Consider the following 23,962-nt stretch of genomic DNA (forward strand, 5'->3'; position numbering starts at 1 on the left):
ATAAAGAAAACAAAAATCCTCACAACTGGACCAATGAGCAGCATCACAATAAATGGAGAGAAGCTTGAGGTTGTCAAAGAATTCATGTTGCTTGGTTCTGCAATCGATGCCAATGGAAGCAGCAGTCAGGATATTAGACGATGTGTAGCACTGGGAAAGTCAAATGAGAAGGAACTGTTTCAAGTGCTGAGGAGCAAGGATGTCTCCCTGAGGACTAAGATGCACCTGACATGAGCCATGATATTTCCAATCACCTCATATGCAGGTGAGAGCTGGACAATGAATAAGGAAGACTGAAGAAAAGTTGAGGCTTTTGAATTATGGTGCTGGCAAAGAATGCTGAAAGTACCATGGACTGCTAAAAGAACTAACAGACCTGTCCTGGAGGATGTGCACCCGAAATGCTCCTTGGAAGTGAGAATGGCCAGATTTTGTCTCACCTATTTTGGTCATGTTGTCAGAAGGGACCATTCCCTGGAGAAGGATGTCATGCTTGGTAGGGTGGAGGGTCGACAAAAGAGGGGGAGGCCTTCAACGAGATCGATTGACACGGTGGCTGTGATGATGGGCTCAAGTATAGCAGGAAGCATGGAGCTGGCGTGGGATCGCTATGAGTCAGAAATGACTCTACAGCACCTAACAACAACAACAACAAAGATCTTTGATTGCTTGCACTGGAAAATGGTAGTTAGAGACCACAATTTAGGCTCTGGGGTGCTCATTGATACTGGGCTGTTCATTGTTTCTTGGCCTTTTCAGTGAACAAAGATAGGAAATCTTTTTGTAAAGATAAATTATATCATCAGTCCATGATATTTGCAATTCAAATTCAGAACTCCAGCATTTTTGTTTTTACCTCATTGAACTTATTTCTGTATCTCCTTTCTACAGTGCTAAAGTTCCTAGTTCTCAGTGGCACTAAAATAATTATTCATTTACTTTATTCCGTAACACATACAAAACTGTCCCAGAATAGCACCATCAATATATGTATCCCAAAACTGTTTAAAGGTTTTCTTTTGCAGTTATTTTTGTCCTTGCTGTTGTTGTTAAGTGCTATTGAGTTGGATCTGACTCATAGTGACCTTATCTATAACAAAAGGAAATATTTCCCAGTGTTGTTCCATCCTTACTACTGCTGCTATATTTGAGCCCATTGCTGCAGTCACTGCATCAATCCATCTCATTGATCCTCTGCTTTACTAAGCATAATGTTCTTTTCCAGGGATTAGTGCCTAAGGCACTTGACTGCTAACCAGAAGGCTGGCAGTTCACATCCACCAGCCACTCCTTGGAAGAAAGGTTGGGCAATCTATTTCTGTAGTGATAGTGCCTCAGAAACCCAAGGCAGGGTAGCTATGAGTTGGGTCCGACTCAATGGCACATAACAATAACAACAATAACATGTTCAAAGTAAATGAGACTAAGTCTCACTATTCTTTCTGTCCTTAAGTTATAGAACACAGGATCTATATATTTAAGTTACTGTATATTAAATCATTTGGAATAGTCCCTCTCTAAAAGGTTATGCCCCAAACTTGTTGAACAATTTTATTGAAAGTTTTTTTTTTTCATTTTGCTTTTAAGGCTTAAGCATTTATTTTCTGAATTAAATTTTTATTTTATAATTATATAAAAAAATTTACATAGTCCTAATGTCAAACCTAGAAGCTCTGGTGGCATAGTGCTTAACAGATTTGGGTACTCACCAAAAGATTGGTGGTTCAAACCCACCAGCCACTGTGTGGTGGAAAGATGAGGCAGTTTTCTTTCATAAAGATTACAGCCTTGGAAATCCCATGGAGCAGTTCTACTTTGTGCTGTCAATTCACTTTGAGTTGGAATGGACTTGATGGCAATAGGGTTGGTTGAAGTGAAATCTGCAAAGTGTATTTTTAAAAAATCATAATTTCCTATTCTTGTCTTCTTTACCCTGCTTTTAGTTCCTTTCTTATAGTGACTTTTGTGTGTGTGTATAATTTTATACTTTATTCTCTTATCACCTGACCCTCCACCTTAGGTTAACAATTTCATCATATGAACACTTTTTATATCCAAGTGATATGATTATTTCTGTTTTGCATGCCCATGTTTAATATTTGTCCATTAGGCAGAGTCACTGGAACACAATGACAAGCTAGTGTTAACCACTAAAACCAGAGTCCCGTCCCCATGAACATCAGAGGGCCTGTATCCCTTTTCTGATACTTGTTCTTGGTGCCTGTTTTTTTCAAATAAAGCTCCCTAAAGTTTTAATCATAGGAAGAAATATTTGATTACCCCACTGTCCTCACATAAAACTTCTAGCTTCCTAATACAAAAAGATTGACTTCATCTCTCTCTACTCAGAATTACACATACCCGAGGGAAAAAATAGCTTCTCTTTAATCCCATAAAACAAAACAAAAAAATACCGGTTATATATTTCTTTTAAGATACTGAGTTTCTTCCTACCCTCTTCAACATAAATGAGAAGGACCAAGATTTTTCAGGAAAAAAGAACACATTATTGTATTTGTACTATATTGCTAGAGACTTTTAGCATAAATCTAGAATTCATACTAAACTGCTAGATGTCTTCTAGCACTTGAGAAGAGTTAAGAAATGCTCATTACTTCATAAAAATAAAAGCTCCTGATGTGTGCTAAGAAATATATATAACTGCTTAACAGTTTGGAGGATGCTTTCACAATCACTATTTTGGATAATTGTCACACACACACAATATCACTCAGATGTATAGTATTGTTTAACTTTCTTTTTCTTAACAGATGGGGAAATAGTAACTTTCCTAAATCACTCAGCCAAATTTGGTGGGAAAAGGAGAAATAAAACCCAGGTTATTTAAATTATTGCTCATACCTTTTCACCTGCTCACATAACCAGTCACTTTCTTACAAGAGCAATAAATCAAAAACTAACTACACAAACCTATGGTTTTAAAAGAATATCAACAGATGACTAAGTAATTTGGATGTTTAAAAAACATGCACTAGACAGCTCTTTTTTTAATAACAAGAAACAAGGAATCTGTTTACCTAACTTGCAAAAGAGTGCAAATAAATGCTAATCTATAACAAACAAACAAACAAACAAAATCTTCACTGCTGTAGAGTTGTTCCCACACATAGAGACTCAAACCCTCCTTGGGTTTCCGAGGCAGTATCTCTATGGAAGTAGATTGCCCAGTCTTCCTTCCAAGGAGTGGCTTGAACCACCAGCCTTCTGGTTAGCAGTCAAATGCCTTAGGTACTATGCCATCAGAGTACCTATAACCAAATAGATTTCTAAAATAATCCGAATCATCTGGACAGCTCTATGTTTCTAAGGTTTGGTGTGGACATTCCTAGGATCTGTCTGAAATAAGAAAATTAACTGATCCTGAAGGTGACCCATTCCAAGGTCAAAATTTAATGAATGCTCCTCCCTAAAAACTATGCAGTGAATGGAAAAGAGCAAAGTAGTATTTTAATAACCCCTGATGTCTGCTAGGAAAGATGTATTGACCTAAAACCTATAATACAAATATTCTTTTTCCCAAATTGGAATATAAAAAGAGGTTTAAAATTGAGGATATTGTTTAAATAAGGTCTATAACTTCATGTTTTGGAAATTGACCATTTTATGTACTCAGTAGAAACATACTCTGACAATATAGCATAACAATATTAATGATTAAAAAATATTGATCTCTCTCTTCTCTCTCTTTTTTTCACTTTTTTCTTTATTTAATCTTTCTCCTAGGTGGTCAGAAGTATATATCTATAGATGAAGGGTAGGGAAAAGAATGCAAAAAGATTAGTATTTGTAAGAAAAGTTGGACAAAGAAAAATAGTAGAGTAATACAAGTTCCTCACATTCAAGACAGAATTTTACTAGGAAGATAATAGACTTGGAAGTTATGCTCTGCGATATAAAAAAGATTTCCTAAGCTACTTTAATGATTCTTCCCATACTCATTGTAGATATTCCTCTCTTTTCATAGAGAATTTTTTTTCCTCTTCTATCTCTTAGTCCAGCAAATATGTAGATGACTGGGGGAGGGAATGATCATAAAAAATTAAATTCAGTGAAAAACCATTGAAAGTTTTTGAAAAGAGAAATGACACAATCTGACATGCATTCTAAAAAATATAACTTTGGTTTCTATAAGGAGAATGTGTTGTATAGGAAGGATAATGAAGCCAGTAAATTATGTAGGAAGCTATTGCAGTATTCCCAGAAAGAGATGATGGTGGTGGCTTAGATTAGAATAACAACAGTGATGATGGAAACACAGACAGATACATGTAATTTCTGGATGGACTGTTGACAGATCAAATTTTGTGCATGAAAGAAAGGGAGAGGGATCAAGGATGACTCGGAATTTTGGCTTGGTCAAACTGGGTGAATCTTCCTTAGGACCAGGTTTGGAGGTGAAGAATCAAGTTTGCATTTCAATCACATTTTTAACATTCATAGTAGACGTCCAAGCAGAGCTATTAAAGTACAAAATATATAAATCACAAGCTAACACTTATCTACCTCTAAGATTGTATCTCTCATCACTCTTCTCATTACTCAAGATATTTCAGTCACACAGGCTTTATTTTTGTTTCTCAAATGGCCCAAACTTGTTTCTGTCTTAAGTTTTCTTTTTCTTCTTCTTTTTCCCTTTTTTTTTTTTTTTTTACTTATTCCCTCTACCAGAAACCCTCCACCTTCAGATCTTCTTATGATTGACTCTTTTTATTGTCTTTCAGTTCAAGCATCATCAATGTGGGGGCTTCCTTAAACACCCAATTATCATCACCACTGTACTTTACGCTTTCTCACATCATGTTATTTTTATTTATTTTACGATTCTTACCACTCTCCAAAATTCTCATTTCATCTATTTACTGTCAGCCTCCTCCTCTAAAATGCAAGGTCTGTTAGACTGAGAATATCTTCTACTCTATTTATTCACCACTATGGGTGGTACAAAGGGAGCTCTGGTGGCGTAGTGTCTAAGTCATTTGACTGCTAACCAGAGGCTAGTGTTTCAAACCCACCAGCCACACCACAAAAGGAAGATGGGCAATCTATTTCCATAAAGATTTACCACCTTGGAAACCCAATGGGGGTTGCTATGAGCCAGAATTGACTTGATGGCAGTAGGTTTTGTTTTGGATTTTTTATGGGTGGTAAAAACTTTAAGAGCTTGGCTACTAACCAAAAGGATGGAAGTTCAACTCTAAGCTGAGACCCCTTGGAAGAAAGTCCTAGAAATCTACTTCTGAAAAACTATGTTGTTGTTGTTGTTGTTGTAATATGCTGTCAAGTCGGCCCTGACTCATAGCGACCCCTCCTTGGATTTCCAAGGTGGTATCACTACAGAAGTACATTGCCCAACCTTCCTTCTGAGGAGTGGCTGGTGGGTTTGAACTCCCAGCCTTCTGATCAGTAGTCAAATGCTGTAGGCACTATGCTACCAGAGCTCCTCTGAAAGACTATAACCATTGAAAACCATATGGAGCACTTACACATGGGTTCACCATGAGTTGGAAATGACTTGATGGCAACTGGTTATGTCTCCAGCCCCTGATACATACCTCCCCGATTCGAATAAATAAATAAATATCTAAACTCATTGCCATCGAGTCAATTCTGACTTGTAGTAAACTCCACTGGGTTCCCAAGGCTATAGATCTTCATGGAAGCAGACTGCTTTATCTTTCTTCCATGGAGCAGTTGTGGGTTCAAACCACAACCTTTTGGTAGTAGTCAAATGCCTTAATCACTACACCACCAGAGAGCCTTACCTGATACATAGCAAGTAATAAATAAATTTTCATAGCATAAAAAAAGTAAATAAATGCATGAATGTATCATTTATTTTTTTTATTACAATCACCTCATGGTAAGTATAATTAAGTTCCTACTAAAATGTCGCCAGCTATTTATGAGATATCCATGAGTGTGTGCTCCTAGATAAACTCTTCAGGTACTCTAAGTACAAAATTTGCAGAGTTGTTCATTCATACCTCTAAATATCTCTTTTCCCATGAGGAAACTGACATTCAGAAGGTGAAGTTACTTGTCCCAGGCCACACAATCCTTCAGAGGTTCTACTAGGATTGGAATTCAACGTCCAGGCTCTTTGACAAAGACCATGCTGCTTTTTAGCAACAGAAAGTATTCAAATCATTTTTAGATCTATAAATCATCTACAAAGTATGGGGCCAATATATAAGAAGGCCTTTTTTTTTTTTTTTTTGTCTACAAATACAAATGTGCCCAAATATGGTGTGCATTTTATAAAAAGTTTGGAGGAAAAAAAAAAGTTACTATTGAGTTAAGTCCAACCCATGATGATCCCTGTGCCTCAGAGTTGAACTGTGGTCCATATGGTTTTCAATGGCTAATTTTTGAGAAGTAGACATCCAAGCATTTCTTCCAAGGGGCCTCTGGGTAGACTCAGAGCTATAACCTTTAGCTTAGCAACCAAGTGCATTAACCCATTAACAGCTGTGATAGTTGGAGCTGTGCGTCAACTTGGCTGGACCACAATTCTGTGTGGTTTAAGCTGTTGTGATGTGGTTATTCCAATGATGGAATCAGATGATTATGTTTGAGCAGGCAATCTATTGAAAGGGAGTTTCCCTAGGGGTATGGCCTGCTTCCAGTATATACAAGAACTTCCTGGGAAAAGAGACATTGTTCTGTGGATCAGGATTCTGTTGTGCTGCCTACAACTATCCATGAGTGAACAGTCCACCATTCGGCCTGGAGATCTTGGATTCATCATTTGTTGGCATCAAGGTATACTGCCTGCCAGCCTTGAGCTCCACAGCCCCTGCAGTTGCAAGAGTCGGAAAAGCCTCCAGCTTGATGTTTGATCCAGGAACTTTGGACTTGCCAACTTCTATAAGTGTGTGAGCAATTTTCCTAAGATAAATTTCTCTCTACACACACACACACACACACACACACACACACATATATATACATATATACGCTTTACTCATTTTGTTTCTCTAGAGAACCCAGTCTAACACAACAGCACACCCAGGAAGACTGCTGTTGTTCTTACTAGCCTTCAAGTAGATTTTGACCCAAAATGACCCCATGTGTGCAAAGTAGAACTACTCCATAGGCTGTGATCTTTTGGCAGCAGATCATCAGGTCTGTTTTCCAAGATGCCTCTGAGTGGATTTGAACCATTGAGTGGTTAACTGTTTGCACCACCCAACAGCTTCTTCCAGAAAGATTGCCTCCACTTAATAAAATTTGAAGAAACAAGCGAGAAAATAATAAAAGCAATATGGGCTATATCCCAAGCCATGCTAATCAGCATACTGGTTACAGCTATTTGCAGCCTAACCTAATCCAAACCAATATGTCAGGCCCATCTCAAGGATGTACGACAATGTGCCAGGGTTCTTACTACCACCACTTACTAGCTATGAAACTTTGGGCAAGTTGCTTTTCCTCTCTATTCCTAAACTGTAAAATTAGGGTGTTAAGTACCACTTTAATACTGTGTGAAGTAACTGAGTTAACAGCTACAAAGTACTTATAACAACCTTCCCTCATATTGTTATCTAAAAATTTTTGTTATCATCATTAATCTCCCCACCACCAAAGAGCCGCTCCAGACTACTGCATTTTGTTAGTCGAGGACAAACTATTTCTTCCCTTAAGAGAGAAAAATCTTGTTCTTCCATTTCTTTCTCAGACTAGTTGTTGTGTGTTGTTGAGTCTATTCTGACTCATAGTGACTCTATAGGACAGAGTAAAAATGCCCTGTTTTTCCTAGTTGCCTAGTCTGTAATCCTTATGAGAGCTGATTGCCAAGTCTTTTCTCCTGAGTAGCCATTGATGTGTTCAAACCACCAATCTTTGTTGTTACTAGCTGAACTCTTGTGCCACCAGCACTCCTACCATTTCTTGCCCAGAACTGCTTTTTCTCTGAATCATTCCATACAAGAGACACCCTGCCTTCACCCCTCGGAGTAAGATCTCCCTCTGACTTCACAAAATTCTGACATTTGTCCACTTTTCAAAGACTGAGTTCTCTAGTCATGTTCATTTTATTCTAAGTGTATTTCATTGGACCCTCATTCCATTCAGATGCCCTTGCTTAGGTTAAAGAGTCTAAATGAACCATTGCATTCTAATTCTCCTTGCATATTCTGAATTTTTGAAACTTGAGCAGTTTCCCCTTTCATTTGTTTTACTAAATAAATGTAACATATGTTCCCAATGATCTTAGAATAATTTGACTTTGAGAAAAAATGTTGCAGTTTAAATTAATCATATCTAAAGAACTTTTCTCATATTTGCATGTTATTGTTGTCTTTAGGTGCCGTTGAGTCGTCTCTGACTCATAGCAACCTTTTGTACAACAGAACTAAACACTGCCTGGTCGTGTGCCAGCCTCATGATCCTTGCTATACCTGAGACCATCATTGCAACAACTGTGTCAATGCATCTTGTTTAGGGCCTTCCCCTTTTTCATTGACCCCCCGTTTTACCAAGCATGATATCCTTTTCCAGGGAATGGTCCCTTTTGATAACATGACCCAAGTAGGTCAGATGAAGTATAGCCATTCTCACTTCCAATGAGCATTCAGGCTGCACTTCTTCCAGGACAGATTTTTTAGTATTTTTAGCAGTCCATGGTGCTCTCAGTATTCTTCACCAACACCACAACTCAAAATCATCAACTCTTCTTCAGTCTTCCTTATTCCTTGTCCAGTTCTCACATGTGTATGTGTTGTTGTTGTTTGCCGTCGAGTCGGCCCTGACTCAGAGCAACCCCTCCTTGGGTTTCCGAGGCAGTATCACTACGGAAGTAGGATTGTCCAACCTTCCTTCTGAGGAGTGGCTGGTGGGTTTGAACTGCCAGCCTTCTGGTGAGCAGTCAAGTGCCTTAGCCACTATGCTACCAGAGCTCCCCATGTATATGTAGCAACTGAAAATACCATGGCTTGTGGCAGGTGCACCTTAGTTTTCAAGGAGACGTGTTTGCTCTTCACCACTTTAAAGAGGTCTTTAGCAGCAGACTTCCACAATATGTCTTCTGATGTCTTGACTGCTGCTTCCATTGGTGTTGATTGTAGACCTAGATAATATGAAGTCTTTGACAACTTCAAACTTTTCTCCCTTTATTGTGATGCTGCTTATTGGTCCAGTTGTGAGGATTTTTGTTTTCTTTATATTGAGGTGTAATCCATACTGCACATTATAGTTTCCAATCTTCATCACTAAGTGCTTCAAGTCATCATCACTTTCAGCAAGCAAAGTTGTGCTGTCTGCATATTGCAGGTTGTTAATAAATCCTCCTTCAACCCTGATGCCACGTTCTTCTTCATATAGTCCAGATTCTCGGATTATTTGCTCAGTGTGTAGATTGAATAAGTATGGTGAAAGGATACAACCCTTCCTGATTTTAAACCATACAGTGTTCACTTGTTCTGTTCAAATGACAACCTCCTGGTCTATATACAGGTTCCTCATGAGTACAATTAATTGTTCTGGAATTCCCATTGTTCTCAGTGTTATCCACAATTTGTTATGATCCACACAATCAAATGCTTTTGCATAGTCAATAAAACACAAGTAAACATCTTTCTGGTATTCTTTGCTTTGAGCCAAGATCCATGTGACATCAGCAATGATATCCTTCATTCCACGTCCTCTTCTGAATCCAGCTTGCATTTCTGGAAGTTCTCTGTCAATATACTGCTGCAACCATTTTTGCATTATCTTCAGCAAGATTTTACTTGCATGTAATATTAATGATTTTTTTTTTATAATTTCCACATTCTGTGGAATCACCTATCTATGGAATGGGTACAAATATGGATCTCTTCCAGTCAGTTGGCCAGGTAGCTGTCTTCCAAATCTCTTGGCATAGCTGAGTGAGTGCCTCCAGTGTGGCATCTGTTTGTTGAAACATCTCATTGAGTGTTCTGTCAGTTCCTGGAGCCTTGTTTTTCACCAATTCCTCCAGTGCAGCTTTGACTTCTTCCTTTGATATCATTGGTTCTTGACTTCCTGAAATGTGTAAACATCAACCAGTTCTTTTTGGTACAGTGACTCTGTGTATTCTTTCAATTTTCTTTTGATGTTTCCTACATCATTCAATATGTTGCCCACAGAATCTTTCAATATTGCAACTTGAAGCTTACATTTTTTTTCAGTTCATTTACCTTGTGTGTTCTTCCCTTTTGGTTTTCTAATTCCAGGTCTTTTCATATTTCATTATACTGATTGGGACCAGGAAGAAAGCGAGCTCATGCAGTGGATTCAGAACAGCTGTGGGGAGACCAGGCAGTCAGTTGAACAGTTTGGAACAACTAAGGGAGATGAACTTGTCTGTCAGTTTGTCATACTGTGCTGCCTTGCATGGAGCACAGTAAATGCCAGGAGGGTTACCCATAATGGACAAGTTTCAGTGGAGCTTCCAGACTAAGACAGATTCAGAAGAAGGAAGAGGCCATTCATGTCTCAAAGAATTGGCCAGTGAAAACCTTATGAAAATATATTTGCATAGTGTATATTAAAAGCATGCTCAAATCCAGGCCAAGAACAGATATATGCATATCTATGTTCATTGCAGCACTATTTACAATAGCAAAAAGATGGAAACAACCTAGATGCCCATCAACAGAAGAATGGATAAACAAACTATGGTATATACACACAATGGAATACTATGCAACACTAAAAAATAATGTAGAATCTGCAAAACACTGCATAACATGGATGAACTTGGAGGACATCATGCTGAGTGAAATAAGTCAATCACAGAAGGACAAATATAGTATTAGTTCATTATTGTAAAAAGTCAAGGAAAAATTTATATGGAAGGAAACTTTCTTTGTTGGTTGCCAGGGGTAGGAGGGGAGGGGAGGGAATACTGAAAAAAAATGCATTGACCTATGTCACTTTAGTTTTGTGTACTGTACATAAATTATATTTCAATAAAATATATTTTAAGAAATATTATGCACAAATGTTTGAATCATTACAACGAGTAGATATATTTACATTTTTTAAGGAACTAGACAACATGATTTATTATAATAATTATTTAAATCATTAAAAACTTTCTCTTTTTCATTTAGCCTTTCTTTTAATCCAATCATTATTGAAAATTTTTATTCCCAACTCCCCCTTTGATATAGCATTTTTAGAGAACTATGACACAAAGTTCTTGTAATTTCACTAATTTTGAGTGTCAATATTTTCCAGTCACATAGGTTGGGAAGATTAATGAAAAAGAGCAGGAAATTGATTTTTGTTATTGTTAGTTGTCATTGAATTGGCTTCAACTCATAGAGACTTTATGTAGGTTAGTTGCTATCAAGTCAATTCTGGCTCATGGTGACCCCTATATGGGGTTTTCAAGGCTGTGGCATTTCAAAAGCAGATCACCAGGCCTCTCTCTCAAGGAGCCTATAGGTGGGTATGAATTGCCAATCTTTCAGCTAGTAGTTGAGCACTTAACCATTTGCACCACCCAGGAACTCTGCCTTTATGTATAAAATAATGAAATATTTGATTTTGGAATATATATGTTGTTGTTGTTGTTATGTGCCGTCGAGTCGGCCCCGACTCATAGCGACCCTTCCTTGGGTTTCCGAGGCAGTATCACTACGGAAGTAGGACTGCCCAACCTTCCTTCTGAGTGGAATATATATATATATATATATATATATATATATATATATATATATATATATATAGAAAAGAGAACGTTAAGATTTCTTTTCCTGGGTTGGTTTCTGGGAGTGTTGTCACATGTCTTAAACTTAGGTTTCTGTTTTCCATTGTTGGTTTTCTATGGGAAGGACTGCCTTTAGCATTTCTTGTAGGGTGGTCTGGTTTTACAAATTCCCTTAATTTCTGTATTCCCTTAATTTCTGTTTGTCCCAGAATTTCCTAATTTTGCCATCTTATGTGAGGGACAGTTTTGCCAGATACATAATTCTTGATTGGTAATTTTTTTTCTTTCTAGATTTTGTATATGTCATCTCATTGCCTTCTTGGCTGTGTGGTTTCTGTCGAGAAATCAGAGCTTAGTCTTATCAGTTGCCCTTTGTATGTAACATTTTGTTTTTCCCTAGCTGCTCTCAAGATTCTTTCTTTGTCTTTGGTTTTAGAAACTTTGATTGTGATATATCTTGATGATCTTTCTTGTGGTCTATCCTGTTTGGAGTTCGTAGAGCTTCTTGGATGGATATCTTTTAATCTTTCACAATTTTGAGGAAATTTTCTGTTAGGAAGTCTTCAATGATTATTTCTGTGGCTTTTCTTCTTTCCTCATCTTGTTCTGGAATTCCAATCAAGTATGTTATTTCTTTTGATAGTATCCCATATAACTCTTAGATTTTCTTCATTTCTTTTTATTCTCTTTTCTGTCCTTATACAAGCTTGCATCAAGAGATTTTTCTTCTAGCTGGGATATGTGTTCTTCAGTTGGTTTTATTCTATTCTTTTGTCCTTCCAATGTGTTATCTCTCTCCATAATTTTAGTGTTCATCTTCTGGATATCTAATTGCTGTTTTTTGTATTATTTCTAATTATCTACTTATTTGGTCATTTTGTGCTTGTATGATTTTCCTGAATTCTTCAAGGGTATTGTCAGTCTTTTCCTTGCTTATGTTTCTTACTTCCTTGAGCTCTTGGAAGGAGATATACTTAGGTAGTTCTATTACCTGTTCTTCTTCAGGAGATTTCCTAATTCTTCATTTTGGTCACTAAAAAATAATGTAGAATCCACAAAACACTGCATAACATGGATGAACTTGGAGGACATCATGCTGAGTGAAATAAGTCAATCACAGAAGGACAAATATAGTATTAGTTCCTTAGTGGAAGTATGCTTCCACTATCTTGTCCTGATTCTTCATTTGAATTGAAGTTGTTTGTTGTCTATGAGGCATTTTGAAGTTGTTGTTTTTATTTGTTATGTTTTGGTTTGTTTCAATATATCTGGATGAGTGGGGCAGGTGTGCTTTTTGGTTGTTAACTTGGCAGCACTGAGATGCTCCCAAACTATCTCCAGATTGGTAGAATAATTGATGGGAATGTAAGTCAGGTCTCTGCTTGACATGAAGAGGAGCTCCAATTGAGATGAACAGGTGTTGTTCACCATCTGTTGTTGATCCAGTGGTGGAGTTGATAGTGGTGCTTGCCCATTAGGTAAGGTGGTTGGTGCAGTAGAATTAGCTGATTGGTGGAGAGTTAGTGTCCTCCTCCTGCTGGTTTGAGCAAGGAGGGTGGGGAAGGAGAAGAAGAATGGAAAGAAAAGGAAAAAAGAGAGAGAGAGAATAAACTAAAAGATAAAAAAAATATAGTAAAAAGAAAAGAGGGTGGTGGTAGAGGTGAAAGATTGGAAAAGTTGTAAGAAGATAAAGACAAAGAGGAAGAAGGAGAAAAAAGTAGGTAAAAGGAGAAAAATTGGCAAAGAGGGAAGGAGAAAAATAAAGGGGAAATAAGGGAAAATGAGGAGGAAGAACTTCTGTAATTATGATCAGCAGGCAGCCCTGGGATCAGGTGAGTGGAGCAGGAACCACAGTCCACAGGTGTGCACATGTGGAGATAAAAGGAGGCTAGTACAAGTGGAAAAAGCTGCAGGTATAAGCCTCTTGTACTCAGTGTGAGAAGGATCAACCAGTGACATATGCAGAGGGAGGGACAGCCTCAGCCTAGGGGTCTGTCTTTTGGAATGGGTTGTTATGGGTGGCTACGGGACTTCCTTGGCCACTAGGTTGGTGGTTGTGTGAGAGGTTTTGCTCCTATTTGTCAGTGAAGCTGTACTTTTTGGAGGTATGACTCACTAGTTGTGATTCACTGGCATGGCTATGGCACCCTTCTGGCAGACACAGCTCCTGCCTAGACTCTATTGAAATGCTGCCCTGATACTCTCTTCTCCAACCACCTTAACACAGGCTTTTCAGTTCACAGAGGTGGGAGTGCTTGGCATGAGTGAGCTCCCCTGAAAGAGGAGGCTACAGAGCTGTGCCTCTTGTTTCAGTGTGAAATAGTTCTCTTAGGTGCTTCGGCACCCAGCAGGTGAGTTTCAGCCCCTGATGCAGGTTACTAGAGGTTGAGGTATCCAGGGGTCGGGGTTGGTGAGGGTGGGGCTTCTCTATTCACTGAGTCTCTATCTCCAGAGAGAATATTTACCCCTTGAATTCCTCCCAATCTATCTATACTGTGTCATTATTCCTCTATGAATTCCATGAACTTTTTCCCCCTTCTCCTCAGAGTCTGTGTCTCTATTCAAGATGTCACCTCCTTGGACAGTCTGGTCTCTTCTCTCTCCCCAGTCACTATTCTCACTCTATTTTCCTTTCCAGTCAGCACTCAATCTAATTTTGTTCTTATTTGATGCTCAGAATTCCAGGATCATTATTTGTATCTGTTTCACTCAGATTGCCAGAGCTCATTGTAGAGGGAATTGGTGGGATGTGTTAGAAGGATGCCATCTTGTCTCTGTCTCCTCCAGAAGAAGATATTAAGAATGTATGTAAAGTAAGGAAAAAGTTCATTGGAAAAGATGCTACGAAGCCACAAAAACACAATTATTAATTACGTTGTGGGAAATAAGAAGAGATTCATACTCCCTTGCACATATACACAAACCTGCCAATATCAATGTGTATCTGTATTTCCTAGTACAACAGTAATGCAATCTGATTCAGGTGAAAGTACTTAATTCAGATGATGTACTGATTGCCTCAGCTGCTAATTGATTTTTTGGCCCAACCTTTAGACTGAAGAGTAGAAGTTTTCTCTACTCTGCATAATAAATGGCACTAATGTCCTACACTATAAACTTTAAATTATCCAAATGCCTAGAAATTAACCAACTTGCTATTTCATTCACACCTTCTCTAGCTCGAAAATATAAGTAATGTGATATAAGAATTTCTCCTGCTGCTCCTCCAATATAAGAATAAACAAAATTGTGTGCCCCAAAAAAGGATTTAAATAAAGAGGTTGTCAAATGTTCATACAAATTCCAGTGCCAGGTTTATTGGACTATATTGCCACACAGATCATCAGTTTATGAAATACAGGAAGCAGACTTCTAAGACCCACACCAGTCTAGTAAATGTACCAAAGTAAGGTGAAGTATCCTCTGTCACTTAGTGTGTGATGACACTATGGTTTTTCCTGTTCTTCATCAAAATGAACACAACAGAATTCAAATATGAAAAAATATATTTTAATGTCCAAAGTTGTCTTCATAGTTTTCCAAATTTATGCATAATAGAGGTTGTACCACAAGTCTGTTTTGCTGACAATAGATGTTATATCATTTTAATTCTTTAAAGTATTATGAAAATGAAAACACTGATTACTGGGTTATGTGGAGCTTTATTATTATATCAATTTTCTGGATAAATATTCTCTTTCATTTTTTGTGTTCCCCTAGTGTTTTAGCACAGAAACCATGAAGTTTAAATAAGCAAATAAATATTGAGAACTACAAACTGGCATTAAGTCAATAAGAAACAGTGCTATAATCCACGGCAAAAATCAACACATTTTCCATTAACTATCAACACATTTACCAGCAGCAATCCTTTTCTTGCTGGCTTTTGAAGTTATATAAATTCTGGCACATATGGGATTCATTAATACAGAACTTAATGGGACATGGGACACTAGTGGTTTTCTAACTAAAGGCTAACATGAAAGAGAAATTAATGCCTAATTTCCCAGAGGTCCTAAGTACTCCAAAAGCATAATTTGGCGCTTCTGAGAGTTGTATGGAACAGAAGTGTCCACCACTGCTTTGGGGCGTAAAATAGCCAACATCAATGATGAGTCTTCAGGAATGGATTCACCCTCTAAATACTTGAGAGTTTCTCTTAGAAATCATCTGTCCTGAAATGTTCTGTAATTACTGGGACAGTGTGTTAAGCCGTCAGAAGACTTGCTTAGAAATGCCACCTGACAACACATCTGGAGAAAGCTACCTTTTCTGTTTTGAATTTTCAATCATTATGTGCTATATTAGTTTCCTAGGGCTACCACAACAATATATCACAAACCGAGTGACTTCTAAGAAGAGAATCATATTGTCACACAAGTCTGTAGACTAATGTTCGAAATTCAACTTGTCACAAGGGCCATGACTACTTCAAAGTCTCTAGAGGAGGATGCTTTCTTGTCTCTCTCAGCTTCTGGTAGATTTAGGTGTTCCTTGGTTTGTAGGTACATCCTCACATGGCCATCTTTCCTCTGTCTGTGTGTCTGTGTCTCATCTTTTTGATGGGATACCACTCAAATTGGATTAGGATTCATCCTACTCAAGTAAAATCTCATGTTAACTTAACTGATAATATCTTTGAAGATTCTATTTCCAAACAAGGTCACATTCACAAGTAGGTAGATGAATTCTGAAAGCACATTTTTCTCATTTAATAATCCAAAGCTACTCATGCTTGATAGTTGAGCTTAAAATTCTTCACTGTATTGGACAAAACTGAGCAAATAAAATAAAAATCTGCAGAGCCTCTCCTATGTCCCGGTCACCTTGCCAGCCCCTAGATTTCAGAACAGATCTAAGACTGATATGACTTTTTAAATGTCCTATATGCAAACCCTTATCAGTCCAGAAACTTTCCTAGAAAGAGGTAAAAGAGAAGATGAAAAAAATTAGGCAGTGTCTGGGAATTTTCAGTTTTTTTGTTCCTTGCTGGATCAGAAACCTCACAGGAGCTCCCTTTCCAATGTTATCCCAGTATAAGCATTTTCACATCCAGTTCCAGCTGGAAACAAGCACTAAGGAACCATGTGAAAATTGCATAAGAGCACTCAAAATTACCAAAAAAAAAAAAAGTAACATGGAGATAAATAAGACATAGTTTGTTCAAAAGGAGTTCAGAGTATGATATAATAATTCAAATTTGAAATATTTAATAAAGACTACATTTGTTTACCTGCAATTACTCAAAAAATACTTCTGGTTAATTTATTATCTGGTCAGAAAATGAGGATATAAGAAAGCATTTCCTACTGTAACACAGATGCGGGAGCTCTTTATTTGTTGGGAATCCTGGGAACATCCTTCTCTTGCTTTTCCTCCCTAAGGAATAGTCACTTTCGAAATTCAGTTTTAGCTACAAGATGTGAAAATGGGGTCAACTGGTTTTGTATTTGTTGAACAGCAGAGCATGCACATAAGCACAACATTAAACATAAGCCTGCCTTCATCTCCTTTATCCAAAGACAAAACTGATTCCAATTTGTTAGACTTTGGGGCTGGGAAAGGTGACTCCTGTCATTTGTCATGCTGTCTGGGTCTGTGAAGAAGTAGCTGAAGGGACCCACCATTTTTGTCAAATAAGCAAAGTTGTTCAATGTCCAGATCCATTTTCTTGCTTCTCTTGTGCCTATTAAAACTTAAAGCTCTTATCCATGCAGACAAACCACCCACATTACTGATGCAGAATTTAGTGTATTATCAGCCATGGTGAATGTGCATGGATAAGTAGAACATAGAAGTCTAATCTGGGTCATGTAAATTTTAATTTTTGCTTTTTGTATGTCATGCATCCTAGTAATTTTAGTAGACATTATGAAAAATTAAACATTGCTTTTTGATACCAAAACCAAATTCACTGCCATCAAGTTGATTCTGACTCATAGCAACCCTCTTTGGGTTTCAAAGACAGTAAATCTTTACAAAAGTAGATTGCTTGGTCTTCCTTCCACAGAGTGGCTGGTGGGTTTGAACCACCAACCTTTTGGTTAGCAATCAAATGTCTTAGGCACTACACCACCAGATTGCCTTTGCTTTGTGATAGGAACTAGAAAAAAACTATTGAGAACCATGATTTCTTGAGCAATTGACTGATCGATAAACTCCATTTCTTATATGTTTCTTTAAAGTCTGGATTTCAGAACAGATCTAAGACTGATAGGACTTTTTAAATGTCCTATATACAAAATTTCATCAGTCCAGAAACTTTTCTAGGAAGAGGTAAAAGAGAAGATGAAAAAAATTAGGCAGTGTCCTGGCATTTCAGTTTTTTTTCATTCCTTGCTGGATCAGAAACCTCATAGGGGCTCCCTTTCCAATGTTATTCCAGTATAAGTATTTCCACATCCAGTTCCAGCTGGAAACAAGCACTGAGGAACCATGTGAAAATTCAGTAAGAGCACACAAATTTAGCCCTCTGTGTTGGAACTTTAAAAAAATCTTGGGTCAAGGCTGAGTTTATTCAGAATTATTTACAACTCCCTAAAGATCAACAATGTCACTCTCCAGCAGGGTGCCCTTAGCCCCAAACTTTTGCTCTCTTGCCTCTGACCTATTGATTCACTCAACAAGGGGCCATTAGGGACTTAGATAGAGTTCAGATGCAAAATAAGGTAATAAAAGCCTATAGAAATATCTGATATTGGAACCCCTTAGCACCTTGAATAATTTCAAGGAAGAAGAGAGTAGATAAAAAGTATAAGAACACTGTAGGAACAATTTGGACTGAGAGTAAAACCTAAGCAAATATTTACTGAAAATTTCATAAAGTCATATTTTAACATGATTCATCATTACAAGATATATTTGTAGTCCTCAACATCCCAACAGGCTGACGTCCAAAAGTATGTTTGTAAGTTGTTTTTCTGGATCTGGAAAGCCATTTCCCTTATAAACAGTGTCCTAAATTAGTAGTTCTTGAGCTTTTTGTGTCACGAAGCCCTTTGAGAATCTATTGAAAGATGAGAACACCCTCCCTAGAAAAATTCTCATGTGTATATATGCCCCAGTTTTTCATATGTTAGTAGCTTAACAGACCCACTTTTTAGATTAAGAACTTCTGCTCTCAATTCCCAGGATAGCTCCAATGCTGAAACCCATTGTCACAGAATGAATTAAATAGACTGCTGCTCCTGTGACCTCTCAGTATCTCCAAGAGTCAGTGTTAAGGCTAGTGACAATTATCAGGCCCAACATTCCAAAATACTACAATGTCTTCTTCACTGTCCTCCCATTCTGCTTTGTGAAAAGATGGGGCATATGGCGAGTTCATCAGCTCTCCAAAGAAATACTCTCAATGTTTTATTTTTTTTCTTCAAAAAATATAGATACACACACAGTCTAGATGAATCCAGGTGCGTATTGAGAAATCTTGGCAAGAACTACAAATTCATCTTTGTAATAGCTCCACAAAAGATACAGTACCAGAGAAGCCAATTGGGGAATGGAGTCCAAAGAATAGCACCATGATAGATTGGATTACAGTTCAGCAAATATTTATGTTCTGACTCCTTGGGATGGAGTAGACATCTCTGCTCATAGATTTAAGCCATGTGACTTGCTTTGATCAATGGAATGTGACTAGACATGACTGAGTAGTTTTCAATGTGCTTACGTGGTTTGCCCCTCTCTGTGACTCTATAATCCACCATAATAATAATATGCCCTGGGGATGCTGATTCCAGGAGAAGATGGAAAAATGTGGGGAAGACCAGAACCTAACCCAAAGCTCAAATCCAAGCCCAGGTGATCCACAGGTCTGTAAGCTGCTATAAACCACCGAGTCTTGCAGGTGTTTGGTATGCAACATTGTTTTGACAATTGCAGACTAATTCATATTAATTTAATTCCCACAACAACCTGTGAGGTAGGTAATGTGACAATCTTCACAGAGAAGGAAATCATATATTGAGTTAGAGCAATATTACCCAAAATGTATTTTATAGGATCAGGGTGTGTGTCTTAACTACCTGGCACTGCCATAACAAAAAAACTCCACAAGTGGGTGACAATAAGAACAGAAATTTATTGTCTCAGAGCTTTTGTGGCATTGGTTCTAGGAGTGACTATCTCCCTATTAGTAAGCCCAGTTGTTTCTTGGTGTGTCTTGGCTTGTAAACAGTTCCTCACATGATCTCTTCTCTCTGAGTATGTGTCAGTGTCTATATTCCCCTTTATAAGACACTAATCAGAAAAGATTAAAGCTAGAACCTATCCTGCTCAGCATGACTTCATTAACATAACCGAAGAAAAACCCTGTGTCCATATAGGGTCATAGCTACAGTCATAGAGGTTAAGACTTCAACAAAATTTTTTTGAAACACAATTCAATCCGTAACAGCATGCCATCTGAGCCCAATAACCAATGCCAACCATTTGGAAAGGAATCACAATTTAAGATCTTGGATAGAGTGGGAGAAAAATGTGGAACAAAACTTAAAATCATAAAAAAAAAAAAAGACCATTCTTACTAGTCTGATGGGGACTGGTGAAACTCCTGAAACTATGGCCCCTAGCCACCCTTTGGGCCTGGAATTGAACTCATTCACTAGGCTTAACTCTCAGCCAAACAATAGCTAGATCTAAGAGCTGAGCCCCTCCACCAGGAGATGCACTCGAACAATCAACAATGGGCTGTCAGAATAGCACCATTTGCACAGGGAGAAAGGCAGGGAGACAGGAATGCAGAGGCAAAGACACAGGGGAAGAGTACTGTCAGGGAGGGAGCAGAAAGAGAGCGGTTACACCTCAGGGAATACAACCTGCGTCACAAAACAAAATGTGTATGAACTGTTGAATGTAAAATGAATGTGCTTTGTAAAATCTCACCCAAATCACAATAAAAAGTTAAAACAGCATACCACTTGTATAGTTAGACAGGTCACCATACCTGTATTTGGTTTAATGTGTAATTTCCTTCCTGAAATTCTTAGTAATTGTGCCTTTCAACTTGTATTTTGTAACTGAACTTTAATGGGATAATGGTACATACATCTGAAGAGAGAGACAGGCACAATATACTTGTCAGCCCTTCCTTGTTACCAGGTGTTCATAATTGCCCATTTATTAACCTTTGCCTCAGGTTGGCCAAACTTTTGTCAGGTTCTGTCTTTTCCAGAGACCCATAAACTTGTTCTCCTTCACAATTCATCCTGAGAATTAGTTGAACACATCGAGAAACATTTCCTGTCAGACATGTCAATCGTGCTGGCTTCTCACTCCTCCTTGCTTGCCCCATTTCTCCTTATAAATTTCTGTCAGCCCTCCCTATACAAGGAAAGCCTTTTTCTGTTTGGCTCAGAGATGCTTCGTGATTCTCAACCAGATCATTATTCCTACAGCAATAGTCTTTTTGAATAAAATATCACTGTAAGTTCAGATTTGTTTTTATTTGACATTTTCCTCTCCATGTACATTTATAATTCTCAGTACTCCACACACACAGAATTCTGAAGTACCCACAATGCATGGGAGTTCAACAAGATGCAAAACAAGCACAAGGTAATGTGTCACAATGGAGTATGTGGGCATCGTAGTGTGTGAGTTGCTTTGCTGTTCATTCAAACCAGAACTTGCTTTGAATGTAGAAAAAAAGCAATGCCATTCTAAGAAACATTAAAAAACAAGCACTAGTATATCCTTTCTTCTGTCACTTCACTGTATCAGCCAAGTGGGAGCTCTGGTGGTATAGTGCCTAAGGCATTTGACTGCTAACCAGAAGGCTGGCAGTTCAAACCCACCAGCCACTCCTCAGAAGGAAGGTTTTTTTCTTTTTCTTTTTCTTTTTAATCAGCCAAGTACTGATATTACAAAATGGTAATGTAGAAGAAAAGAGAAAGACTGGGCAACCCATATTTTCTTTTCCTGTTTTGAGCCTTTGTTCATCATTAAGCCAAAGGTAGAGAGTGTTGGTAGAAGGTGCATGTACCAAGAAGTGAGGTAAAAACAGTTGAGTAAGTTTTATGCAACATTTCCACTCTTCTGGTAAGAATAAAATACATAAGCATGTAAAATTATGAAATACAAATGGTGCAGTTTTGGAGATTCCACATATAAATTAAAAACTCACATATTCACGTTTTAAATTGGCATTGTACAATGCAAAAATAAGCAATAATTTTTAAGCTAATAATTTAAAATTTTAATTTTCCTTTACTCAGAATGACATAAAATAGCAAATGAAAAGCTCCAATGACAAGTCTAGAGAGAAACCACAGGAGAAAGAAAAAATACTTTATAGTTTAGCTTCTTTGATGATATTTTTTCCTGCTTTTTGAAAAAAATCCTCACAGTTTCATTTTGCCTTGGTCTCTGCACATTATGTAGCCAGTCCTACATGGGATAATACTTCAATGAGTTATAAAAAGAAGTACTATGTAGAGAAAATGTTAAAAGACTGTAACTGTCCTGTCCAATACAAACAAGACCACATATGGCTATTTAAATTCAAATTTAAATTAATTCATTTTCACAAGAGCAGTTCAAGTGCTCAATAGCCATGTGATTAATGGCTATGATATCTGACAGCACAAATATAGGACATTTTATCATCACAGAAAATTCTATTGGGCAGTGCTTAAATTTAGTCTATTTTGAAAAATTCTGGGTTGAATAACATTAATTGGAATTCTTCAATCCAAAATTTCTCTGAACTTTAGATATGCTAATGCGAATCACCAGGAGGGGGCTATAGCGTGAAGCATTTCCAAATCTACTCAGTCAAAGTTTGTTCTACTGCAAAGCAGTGGACTTCTTCTTCAAAGCTCTCATTAAAAAGAAGAGGAGGGAGAGAAGGAGGAGAAAAGAAAAGAATGTTTATGCAGTTGCTCCCCAAATGTGCAGAAATGTGGTAGGCCAAGGGAAATTGTCTCACAACAGTTGTAATGTTCAAAAATCACTTAGTGGTGTGCAACACCAATAGCACAACTCATGAAAGAATATATTGATAAATTGGACAAAATCATAAGTAAGAACTTCTGCTCTTTGAAAGACCTTGTGAAAAGAATAAAAACATGTCACTGCAAGAAAATATTTGCAAATACTTATCTGACTTCAAAGTAATAAAACAAAGCAACCTATGAATGATGGGCAAAAGATTTGAAGAGATACACAGACGGTTCACCACATAAGCTCATTTTTAGGTCCCATTGAGCCAGCTCTGACTCATAGAGACCCCATATATAGCAGAAAAAATACTGCCCAGTCCTGTGCCATCCTCATAATATTTGCTATGGTTGACCCATCATCGCAGCCACTGTGTCAATTCATCTCATTGAAGGTCTTCCCCTTTGCCACTAACGTCCTACTTTACTGAGCATGATATCCTTCTCCAGGAACTGGTCCCCTTGACAATATGAGCAAAGCACAGAAGATGAAATCTGGCCATTCTCACTTCTAAGGAATATTACAGCTGTACTTCTTCCAAGACAGATTTGTTCCTTCTTCTGGCTGTCTATGATATTTTCAATATTCTTTGCTAACACCAAAATTCAAATGTACCAATTCTTTGGTTTTCCTTATTTATTGTCCAGCCTTCACATGCATATGAGACTATTGGGTCAGGTACACCTCGGTCTTCAAAGTGACAAAGCAAAGTATCTTTGTTGGTTACCAGGAATGGGAGAGGAGGAGAGCAAAAATTGCTTGCTAGTTAAGAGACAGGTGCTGACTTGGGTAAAGAGAAAGACAAAATAAATAAAAGTGTGTGACCAACACAATATCACTAAGGAAAAGGGAGACATGGAGAGGAGCATAATAGGTACAGACAATAAAGGTAAATACTATTGCATACATAATACTGCATTATCAGTAATGTTGTTGTTGTTGTTATGTGCCGTTAAGTCGGAACCGACTCATAGCAACCCCTCCTTGGGTTTCCTAGGCGGTATCACTATGGAAGTGGATTGCCCAACTTTCCTTCTGAGGAGTGGCTGGTGGGTTTGAACTGCCAGCCTTCTGGTTAGCAGTCAAATGCCTTAGGCACAATAGCAAACACTATTCTATGGGTGGATACATAAGCAGACAGGGAAGAAGATCACGTAAATGGGAACATACTCACAACCATACATAGGTTGGAATATCCCTGCATTCATATTTGTATGTGCTATAAAAATGTCCAAACATGCAATCAGGATGTGTTAATTATCACTGGTGACTGGAATGCAAAAGTTGGAAACAAAGAAGAATCACTGGTAGTTGGAAAATTTGGCC

The sequence above is a fragment of the Orycteropus afer genome, unplaced genomic scaffold (assembly GCF_000298275.1).
Source record: "Orycteropus afer afer isolate SDZICR_OR568_19922 unplaced genomic scaffold, OryAfe1.0 scaffold00097, whole genome shotgun sequence".
NCBI lineage: Eukaryota > Metazoa > Chordata > Mammalia > Tubulidentata > Orycteropodidae > Orycteropus > Orycteropus afer.